The sequence below is a fragment of the Octopus bimaculoides genome, chromosome 3 (genome assembly GCF_046866305.1).
Source record: "Octopus bimaculoides isolate indiv1 chromosome 3, ASM4686630v1, whole genome shotgun sequence".
Taxonomy (NCBI): domain Eukaryota; kingdom Metazoa; phylum Mollusca; class Cephalopoda; order Octopoda; family Octopodidae; genus Octopus; species Octopus bimaculoides.
Window position 1 is genome coordinate 66,230,021 of NC_142930.1, and position 10,000 is coordinate 66,240,020.

A 10,000-nucleotide genomic window follows, 5' to 3' on the forward strand; every position below is an offset into this window, starting at 1 on the left:
TAATGGATTTTGTGTGTTATTTTAAATGGCTTATAAACACCTTCCACACTGCAATTGTATATATATATATATATATATATATATATATATATATATATACATATATATAAGGTACAGGAAACTTATATATAAACCATTCTGCTTAAATAATGGTACTGCAAATACAATATCCTTACATATCTCACATCTGTTTTCATTCATCCACTTCACTCTGTATTTCGTATCTTCTCAATAATAACTATTACTTAAACATTTTCTCACACTGTCTCTGATGAAGGAATATATAAAATATCCTGTGGTAGAGATAGACCTGGGAAGACATGGGACGAAGTGGTGAAGCATGATTTCTGAACTTTGAGCCTCACAGAGGTAATAACTAGTGACCGAGACCTTTGGTGGTATGCTCTACACAGTCACCCTCATCCATATGCATCTCTGTCTTGGTCAATGTGATGACCACATGCTACACACCTTCCTGCCAAGCACTGCTGTAAATAGCAGAAGTGAGCTAGAACATTAAAACTTAGTGCACATGCACAGCAGAGTTCAATGTCAATCTTCGCCAAGCAGCTTTACTCTGCATGTTTTAGCTTCATTACTATGGCAACAGTCCGGATACTTATTGATCAGACGTCATACAAGTGTGTGTGTCTGCGTGAGGAAGTATTAGAGTTGAAATTTAACCAGTGATTTTCATAAGATTTTGGTCATTTTGTAAACTTTTTCATGTACTATTAATTTCAGTATACAAGAAAATATGTCAGCTTTAATACATGTGCTAGGCATCATATTGCATGAGTGTATATTCACAAATTAATATAAATAAAAAAAAGCTAGCTTATCAGATAAACAGAACGTCATTGTTACATCAGCTTTACATATACAATGTGCGGGAGGTCAGAACTGGACAAAATTATATTTATTTGGTCAGTAAAAGATACATATAAGAGTAAAGATAGTCCATGCCTCTGTTGTGTTAGAGAAAATTTTCTTCACAAATAAACACACCCATATCAGTTAAGATAATGTGTTAGAAATTAAAAAGGGTTCACCATAATTAATGTAAGTAAAATAACAAGAGATAGAGAGAAAAATAAAATAACAAAGTAAAAATAGCATGAGAATATAAGCAAATATAAAGATAGTTTTTACCAACGTAATTAACAAAGTCGTTAGGCAAGGGTAGAAAACAGCTGGTGATTTAAAGAATCTGCAGAATTCCTAGATGATTGCTTCAAAAACAGACTGGTCTAGTGGAACTAATACCCAGAACTTGTATTTGTCAGGAATGAACTTTTATAGGGAGTCAAGTAAATCCCAAAACATTTGCAGAGGAAAGTTAGACTTTCATGAATGTTACAATTTTATCAAATTGCTTTTCCCATGACAGCATAACAAAAAAAAACGAGTCGATCAGGTATAAACATGACAAGTCATAAAACACACCTGTTTTGGCATACATACATAGAAATAAACACAAATGGGTGTACACACGCACATGTACGCACGCACACACTCACACACACATATGCATATTATATATATAGAGAGAGAGAGAATAGGAGAGGCAAACTGTACATAAATATACTTTGAAATGCACACTCATATATATACATACATGTGTATGCTGAATTTTACAGTATATATCAGTATATATACGTGTGTGTCTGTGTGCATGCATTTAATATATTTTCCATGACCAATTTGCTGTTTTATGGCAGAATTCTTTGTACAGAAACTGAAAGAAGCCTACTGTACACACACACAAATACACACACACACACACACACACACACACACACACACACACACACATGTGAAAATGTCAAACAATGAAGACGATCACCATTCCACCTGTGATCAGCTTGAAAATTGGTTAAGATATTAAGATATTTTTCTTAACACAAAACTAATGGTAGCCTTAATACACAAATACACACACACACACACACACACACACACACACACACACACACACATATATATATATATATATATATATATATATATATATATATATATATTATATGTATATATGTATATAGGGAGAATTCACAAAAAAAAAACAACAGACAAAGACAGGTGGTGTAGAAAACAAACAGATGTATTAGTATAATGCTCGGGAGCTGAAAAAGCCTTTAACGGTTATATATATATATATATATATATATATATATATATATATATATATATATATATATATATATATATATATATATTAGGTCATCCCATAGATAATATGGTTTTTTTCAATTGCATGAACTAAAAGTCGGAGGGGGATGAGATAAACTACCTGCATCAACTTGCTATAAAAGCAGGTAGTAATTTTACCATGTACTTATTCTTAGTACAAGTTTTGAAGATCGTGGTTTGATTTTAATAGTTATTTTTTCAAAGCTATAATGGAAGTGACAAAGGAGCATATTCAGCATATTTTGCTTTATGAGCTTAATAAAGACAACATAACAGAAAGTGGGAGGAATATTAATACAGTATATGGGGATTTGGCAATAAGCGTAAGCCAGTGGAAACTATGAATTCTGTAGACGAGGCCAGAACAGTACTGGTGGAGTATTTTTCCTCATGGACAAGTGAATTTTGGAAGAGGGGCCTTGCAAGTCTACCAGATAGATGGAAGAGCATTGTAAAAAATGAAGGAGAATATATTTTAGATTAAAAAAGAACTTTGTTTATCTTTATTTTCAAAAAATTAAAGAAGTATAAAAAAAACCATATTATTTATGGGATGACCCAATATATACAGGATGTGTAAGGTATTTGAGGACATACCTTTTTTGGGGTCATTGCTGCATTTTTTTGATAACTCTGTATAATCTTTGTTTCAGAAAATAATAATTACAGACATTCAACTTACTCAAGAAATGAAAAGGCATACTGTTATTGTGGTTATAAAGGCTGAGCATAGTGATTTAGAAATATCTCGATATTTAAAAGTTGCCAGATCTTTCATCTACAAAGTTTGTAAGGAGTTAGAGACTGAATATGGAGACATGTCACCAGTATCAAAGCATAAAAAGCATTCTAAATGCTCTGAAATCATCGGAACACTTGAATTTATCCAGCAAGTTCAAAAGACTATTGATTACAATCCCAGAAAGTCCATGAGGTCAATTGCAAAAGATCTTCATGTGTCAGAGGGATTAGTCAGAAATGTTGTCGACGAAGACATCGGATATAAATCTTATATGATGAAGAAAGGTAAATTTGTCAGAAAAAGCAAAAGAAAATCACTATATATATGCTCTAGTTCACTGAGCTGGCAAAAATGAGTAGTACCTGTATTTCAAAGGGCCAGCCTTGTCCACGCTATGTCATTTTGAATCTCCCTGAGAGCTATGTTAAGGGTATGTTCACGTTGAATCTCCCTGAGAGCTATGCTAAGGGTATGTGTGTCTGTGGAGTGCTCAGTCACTTCCATGTTAATTTTGTGAGCAAGCTTTTCCATTGATCGTATCAGCTGGGAGCCTCGTTGTCATAACCAATGGAGTGCTTCCTCCATGTGTGTGTGTGTGTGTGCCACACCCTAGCAGTAGAGGGAACCTGTAGAAGAGGTAGACCCAGGAAGACCTGGGATGAGGTGATGAAGCATGACCTTTGAACGTTGGGCCTCATGGAGACGATGGCAAGTGAAAGAGACCTTTGGAGATATGTTGTGCTTGAGAAAATCCAGCAAGCCAAGTGAGACTGTAATTGTGGCCTATGCCATTGCAGCATAACTGGCCCATTTAAGAGTACCCTTTATAAACTGCACTTGCAAAGACATGTTGAGTCAAGTGAAGTCATTGTCATGGCTGATCACAGTACTGCCTGATTGGCACTCATGCCGGTGGCATGTAAAAAGCACCACTCGAGCGTAGTCAATGCCAGTGCTGCCTGACTGGACCCATGCTGATGGCATGTAAAAAGCACCATTCGAGCATGATCGTTGCTAGTGCTGTCTGACTGACTCCCATGCCGATGGCACATAAAAAGCACCATTCAAGCGTGGTCGATCCCAGTGACAGCTGTCTGATCCCATGCCAAACAACATATATACAAACAATATATATACAAACAAAGAATGATGGACAAACAATCATAGGCATAGGGAATGTATTTATATAAAAAATGCATATTTACAGCTGTTTCAAAGGATCAGTGGATGGTTGATATAACACCTAATGAAGTTGGAGCTTAAGAATATGATCTCTGAGTACAAACTTTGTGACAATCCATTCCATATTTGCACTGATATTTTCTGACTGACTATATATACCTTCATGTGTGCATAGGGGGCATACATGTGTGAGTGAGTGTGTGTTTGTGTGTTCATATGACTTTGCCTCTTGACATTAACTATTAACTGTAAACAGGTTTCACCATCACACAAGTGGTGCTGTTCTTTGCAATCTTCTGTGAAAAACATGCCTTGCTATTGTACTCTTTTGTGTTCAAAGTACTGCTTACTTACTTGCTTCATGTCCTTGCCTGATGGGACTGGAGTCATTCCATGTTAGTGATCTGAGAGGTGTCATCATGCATAGAACAGACCAGGTCAACCCGTGCTCTCCATTGTTGATGGTCCTGTGCCAGCCCGCAACTTCCGAGATGATGTTGAGCCCCTGGAGATCTTTCTTAATTCTGTCTAACCATCTGGTGTGGGACCTGCCGTGTTGTCTCTTCTAGCGCGCAGTTGCTGTATCGAGTGATAGTGGGCACTGGAAGGATGATCTGGCTGGAGGCAGAGAGCATGTCTATACTAGCACATAGCTATGATGTGGGAGACTGTAGTCTGATGAGCGCATGTATGCAATTCTTTGTTGGACACATGATGGTACCATCTGATGTTTTCAATGGTCCTCAGGGCTCTACAAAGCTGTTGATCCTTTTTCCCAGTGTTTTTGTGATGGGCCACATTTCTGCTCCTTAAAGGAGAACAGAAAATATCACTATGAGTGGAAACAAGTGAGACTTGGTGACAGTGGAGCATTTGATTGTAGAAAATCTTCTTCATCAAATTTTATCTGACCAATGCAAGCCTAGAAAAGTGGACATTGAAATATATGTTAATGCCCTGTATCTGATCAATAACCTGGGTGCATTTAGCTTTTATAATACATTTTATGTATGATGTTTTCAGTTGATTTTATGTATTTTATTTATTGTTTGAACTTGTTTCTGTATTGCTGTGTTGTTTGGTTTATTAAATTAATGAATTATTTATACAACTGTTATTGATTATAATTGGTTTACTTTTTAACTTTTATCTTTTACTTGTTTCAGTCATTCAACTGTGGCTATGCTGGGGTGATACTTTATAAGGTTTTTGTAGAACAAACTGACCCTAGTAATTACTTTTATATTTCTAAGTCTAGTGCTTATTCTATCAATCTCTTTTGCCAAACTGTTAAGTGACAGGAATATGAACAAACCAACAGCAATTGTTAAGCAATCATGAGGAAACAAATACAATCATAAACATGTACATACATATATACATGCATGCATATATCATCATCATTTAACATCCAGTGTCCCTGCTGGCAAAGGTTGGATGGTATATAGGCATGCACACAACAGGCTTCTACACAGTTTCCATCTACTAAATTAACTCATAAGGCATTGGTTGGCTTGGGACTGTTGAAGAAATCACTTACTCAAGGTGTTGTGCAGTAGAACTGAACCACGGAGATGCAAATCAAGTCATGAGCATCTAAATCAAAAATAAGTACCAGCCACCTGGTATGTTTTATTTATTTTTTTTTTCTTGGCTTCTATTGTATCAAGGGGAAATTTAAATGTTCTTCTGAGTAGGGAAAACATGAAAGTTGCATAACTTAACAACTCTAGCTGTTACCATTGAACATACAATACTGTACAGATTCAAACTGACTGACCATGCAACCAGAGCAAGGAGCCATTGCAATGTATGGTATTACATAACATAATTCAACTATCTCATACAGAAAATAGAAAATTGGGCACGAAAGCTATATTAATAGAAAAATATGATGTAAATCTCAACACACAGATAGAGCACCCTAGCAACAAACTAATTCCAGACACCATGGCTAAAACTGTTTCCTGATTGCTGAAATAATCCTGACGTCAGCAGCCAACAAATTTAAAATCCAGTGATAATGAATGAGAAACAGACGCAAAATTCATATTTTTTCTGTTAGTGATAAATCAACAGTGACAACTACCACTAATATCATTTCATCTGGAAGATGAATTCAGGAATGTCCTGAAATGTCGTTGAACCTTGGAAATTTATTGTTTATTGTTTATTGTGTCAATCATTTCACGAGGAACTGGAAAAATCATTAATAAAAATCTCAAGACTGGTTGAGTTGCATTTTTATTAACTCATTCGTGCACACACACACACACACACACACGCATACACACTCACACATTTACTGTATATATAGTGTTAATAAATACAAACACATGCGCACGCGCACACACACACACACATGTATGTATGTAAGTGTGCGTGTATATAGATAGATAGATAAGTACGTAGATAGATGCTTGCTTACATACATATACTTACATGCATACATACATACAAACATACATAAATATATACATATATACATACATACATGCATACATGCATACATGCATACATACATACATACATACATACATACATACATACATACATACATAGTAGCTGTCCACTCTTGACTAACGAAGACCATTATTGACCATTAAGAACATTGTGCTCTCAGACAAAAACATACCTTACACTTGTGGCTCTCCTGGTAACTAATGGGTTCAGCTCTTGATAAACATAAATGACTGGAGATATCATTGTCTAAGCTTCTCCCATTCACTACACTGGCATTGAATTTTCAAGTAACTCACTTAAATTCCACATAGAAAATAGATGTTTATTTAAAAATACCCACACTTTGCTTTGATTGTGTCATCTATTGGTGGTAATGACAAGCATTGCTTTCCAAGTTGACCTCACATTTGAGACATGCTTCCAAAAGGACTTTACACAATCCTCAATTCATAGTCTTGAGTTTTTGCAGGCTGATCTTTTCACAAATAACTCACCATCAATTGCAAGAAGACACAAGTCATCTTCCAACCATCACCAGTCGAGGCAAACAGTACACAACCAACCAATGGAAATGAAGGCAAAATCTTACAAAGTGTTCATCATTTTCCATGTCTGAGAAGTCATCTGTCTTCCAATGCTGACATCAACAATGAAATCCAGTATTGTCTCAAAAGCACTGATGCTGTCTTTGGTAGTCTCTAAAAGAGTATGTTCCAGGATCAAAACATTCAAACTAACACACGTGATGGTATACAGAGCAGTGATCATCCCTGCCTTCCTATTTGTATCCAAGACCTGGACTATGTGCAGGAGACACATACAAAGCTGTTGAATAGTATCACCAATGCTGCTTTCAAAGTATTCTCAACATCAGCTGCGAAGAAAGAAGGACAAATATCAGAGAGTTGAAAGAAACCAATGACCTCCATTGAAGCTGTCATCATCCAGAAACAGTTGGGATGGACTAGTCATGTTGTCTGGATGAAAAACAACCATCTATCAAAGCAGCTTCTATACTCTCAACCAAAAGAAGGAAAACAAAGAAGAGGATGATGAAGGAAAAGATTCAAAGGTGTCCTGGAAGCCAACTTCAAGAAATATAATATTGACACAGAGAACTGGGAGAGAAATGCTCAGAATTGAGAACACAAGAGATCCATCAGAAAAGAGGGGATTAACAACTTTTGAGAACAGTAGGACTCCCAGATAAGAAGAAAAGAGGAGATGCAGAAAAGATAGACAAGAACAACCAAGAAGGACCCGTCCACTTGTGGAAGGAACTTCCAATTAAGAGTTGAACTTATCAGTCACCTCAGAATCCATCAATATCTATAAAAAAGAAAAAAAAACAAAGACCCTCCTTCTCAATTTTGAGGGATAGCCATGATGACAAAAGGGTCCATGTCTCACATGAGTAAAGGAGCAACACCAGCACACATGTACACCCCCTCACACACACACACACACACGCACACACACACAGCACACAAAAACTTTTGTCTGCGATATGATGCCATGTTGGGGGCAGACCCAAGACTCAAGAAATTTGAAGGAATCAAATGCCCTCTGAAACCTTAAAGATTTTCCATCATCTAAACACTGATTTCAAATTTTGGCACAAAGCCAGCAAATTCAGGGTAGGGGATAAGTTGATTACATCAATCCCAGAGATCAACTGGTGCTTATTTTATCGACCCTGAAAGGATGAAAGGTTAAATCGACCTCAGTGGAATTTGAACTCAGATCGTAAAGACAGATGAAATGTTGCTATTCACTTTGTCCAGCATGCTAATGATTCTGCCAGCTTGCCACCTTTCATTATCCAAATATTTAGAACAATTGAATGTGCTGGCCACATAGACAAGCCTGTAGAGAATAGTGTCAAGCAAGGTGACAACCTTGCCCCAACTCTCTTTTCCTTGTATTTTGCTATTACTCTCACACATGCTTTTGCTGTTGATTGCTCTTCTGGGATATATGTGAGGTACCAATTTTCTGCTCATCTCTTCAACTTGCATCAGTTTGCTGCTAACTTGAAAGTTTTTCAGTCTCTTATTCATGACCTCCTTTATGCAGATGATCGCAACTTAGTTGCTCTCACAGTTGAAGTTATGCAAATTCTCATGGGTCATGGATCATCCTACTCAATTTGGATCTAATAACATATGCAATACTATCTCCTTGTTTCCTAGTGAGTCTATAATGAGGCTACTTCTGAAAAGTGCTCAATAAATTAAATGAAGGCTAGTAGCAAACCATTACATATGTACATTACAATGAATATCTTCTGTACGAAATGGAACTGGTGTGAAATTATGTACTTTATTTTTTTTAATTGTTGAATTTGAAGAGCTTAATAAGGTATTTTTAAATTAGTTGATTGTACTTGGGAATCTGTAATCTTGAAATTATTTGTAGTAAATTGAAATTATTTGTTGTAATGTATTTTGTTTATCATATGATATTTTATGATATCGAAGAATGTCATTTGAAATAATTTGATTGTGATAATCAGTTTTCAATGTGTAGCATATTTTGAAATGGTTTGACTATAATAATAAACTTTGGAATTAATTCATTGCAATATAAAAGGAAAAATACATTTTCTTATTATTTGAGTGGAATATTTTTAACACTTATATGTGTAAACAGAAACACACACACGCACACACGCACACACACACACACACACTCCCACTCACACACATATATATACTAACATATACAGTGAGAGTGACAGCGAGAGTGATACATAAATATGTACAAACAAAGAAATAATTATGACAAATTTTGACAGATTTAGCTGGATATTTATATAGTAACAGCTAAAGAGAAAAATTAAAAAGTGTGTGTGTGTATGCGTGTGTGTATATGTGTGTGTGCGTGTGTGTGAGTGTACATGTATGAATAATATACTCAAGACTAATATTTTGTAGAGTATAGGTTTGCAGTGTTTTCTTGTCTTCAGCCCTCAACTTCTGATGGTGTCATATGGTTACAGTAGTGACATAATATACACAATGTTTCTTCATTTGTTGTAGCTATGTATGAGAACTTGAGCATCCACTAACAATTTTTGTGTCCATTCCTTCATATTGTTCATTTTTTTTTCCTCTGTGTGTCTCCTTCATTTCACATCCCCAGTTCCTTGAGGAATTTCTTTTCTTTTTGTGTGACCACTAGATCTTGTTATATAACCATACTATCTCATCTTTCTTTTCTTCACTTTTGTGAAAGCTTCAGTAATGGGAGTGAGTCCAGCATGTTGCTGGATAATTTCATAAGACCATTCATTTGAGATGTCTTCTAAGTACAAGATGCCTAAGCCAGTGCAGCACTGACTCCTTTCCATTGCCTGTAACTTTCTCTAAATCTTTGCCATGAGAGTCCATGTCTCACATGTGTACTCTTCCTCTTTCT

At 35.9% G+C, this 10,000-nt stretch overlaps 1 protein-coding gene across 2 annotated transcripts in view; it reads right to left on the reverse strand.

Annotated features, from left to right (window-relative positions):
* The window catches only part of LOC106879548 (high-affinity choline transporter 1), a 226,910-nt gene that overhangs the window by 215,700 nt on the left and 1,210 nt on the right, over positions 1 to 10,000 (reverse strand). Inside the window, exon 1 of one of the 2 annotated variants that reach the window (XM_052966389.2) lies at positions 1,153 to 1,499. The exons of the other annotated variant lie outside the window; for it this stretch is intronic. The gene's annotated coding sequence lies outside the window, so the exon portion shown is untranslated. Of the gene's footprint in view, positions 1 to 1,152; positions 1,500 to 10,000 lie in introns of those variants that run through there. 2 annotated transcript variants of the gene reach the window in all.